This window comes from Trichechus manatus, unplaced genomic scaffold, assembly GCF_000243295.1.
Source record: "Trichechus manatus latirostris isolate Lorelei unplaced genomic scaffold, TriManLat1.0 scaffold00003, whole genome shotgun sequence".
Taxonomy (NCBI): Eukaryota; Metazoa; Chordata; class Mammalia; order Sirenia; family Trichechidae; genus Trichechus; species Trichechus manatus.
Genome location: NW_004443939.1, coordinates 18340136 through 18342143, shown reverse-complemented (window position 1 = coordinate 18342143; position 2008 = coordinate 18340136).

The following is a 2008-nucleotide window of genomic DNA, read 5'->3' as shown; positions in this document are numbered from 1 at the left end:
TGGTAGCTGTGGTCCATTAGTCCTTTGGACTGATCTTTTCCTTGTATCTTGTTCTCTTCATTCTCCCTTACTCCAGAAGGGGTGAGACCAGTGGAGTATCTTAGATGGCTGCTCACAGGCTTTTAAGACCCCAGATGCTATTCACCAAGGTAGAATGTAGAACATTGCCTTTATAAACTGTGTTATGCCAGTTGAGCTAGATGTTCCCCGAGACCATGGTCCCCCAGCCCTCGTCCCAGCAATTCAGTCCCTCAGGGAGTTTGGATGTGTCTGTGGAGCTCCCATGACCTTTCGTTGCACAAGTTGCTCTGGCTTTCCCAGTAATGGGTATTGTCTTACCCTTCACCAAAGTTACCACTTATATGTTTAGTCCCCCCCGTCTCTCATAACCAACAAAGATTGTTTCTTTTTGTGAGTAAACTTTTACATGATTTATACAGTAGAGGTCTCATACAATATTTGTCCTTTTGTGATTGATTTATTTCACTCAGCATAATGTCCTCCAGTTTCATCCGTGTTATGAGATGCTTCACAGATTCATCATTGTTCTTTATCTTTGTAAAATACTCCATTGTGTGTATGTACCATAGTTTGTTTATCCATTCATCTGTTGATGGCCATCTAGGTTGTTTCCATCTTTTTGCTATTGTGAACAGTGCTTCAGTGAATATGGGTGTGCATACGTCTATTTGTGTGACAGCTCTTATTTATCTAGGATACATTCCTAGGAGTGGGATTGCATTTTGCAGTGCTTTTTTTCTTTGTGGTGCTGACTTTTTCTTTGTTTCTCTTACTGTCTTGTGCTGAGTTCCTTTTGTTTGTGGATTTTTTCTTTCCATTTCTTTTGTTTTTGTAGGTTTTGTTTTTACTGAGACTTTATGTTTTTCTTTATTTTGATGAGTAGGTTTGTTAACTTTCTTTGCGGTTACCTTGAAATTTACCCTTATCTTCCTAGATTTGAACCAATCCATTATTACTTGGTATTGCTTGACTTCCTCTCCATTAGAAGGTTCTATACCTACACTGTTTATTCCCTCTTTTATTGTTCTGATGCTGTTGTCATTTACAGATTAACCTCTCTGGTTTCCTTTTGTAATTCTTTTGGTTTTGCATAGTCTTTAAGAGTTCATTTCCTAGGTTGATATCTGACTAGTACAATCCTGTGTCCTATATTCAGCCTGTTCTCAGATCAAAGGACTCTAATAATTCTTGTAAGTTTGGTTTGGTTTTTACATAGTCCCTTAATTTCTGTTTTTCTGGAAGGGACTTAATTTAATCATCATATTTGAACAAGAGTTTTGTAGGATATATTATTCTTGGCTGGCAATTTTTTTCTTTCAAGATTTTATATATGTCATCCCCTTGCATTCTTGCCTGCATGGTTTCTGCCCAATAATCCGAGCTTAGTCTTATTGTTTCTCCTCTGTATGTGACTTTTTGTTTTTCTCGAGCTGCTCTCAGGATTCTCTGTTTGTCTTTGGTTTTAGCGAGTGTGATTATGACATGCCTTGGTGATTTTCTTTTGGGGTCTATCCTATATGGGGTTCGTTGAGCTTCTTGGATGGTCAGCTTTTCATCTTTCATGATATTGGGGAAGTTATCTGTCAGCAATTCTTCAATGATCCTCTCTGTGTTTTCTGTTTTCTCCCCCTGTTCTGGAATGCCAATCACTCACAGATTTTTGCTTTTGATTGTATCCCACATAATTCTCAAAGTTTCTTCATTTTTCTTCATTATTTTTTCTGATTTTTCCTCAAACAGAGTTGTATCCAAGTGTTTGTCTTCAATTTTGCTGATCCTATATTCCATCATTTCAAACCTGCTCCTCAGTGCTTCTATGACGCTGTCCATTTCTGAAATCTTGTTGTTTATCTTTTGGACTTCTAATTGTTGTTTTTGTATTTCTATTTGTGAATTTATTTTAGCATTTTGTTCCTGTATTATTTTCTTGAATTTTTCATTTTTTTGGTCTGTATTTTCCATGAATTTGTCTATTTTTTCCTCATTT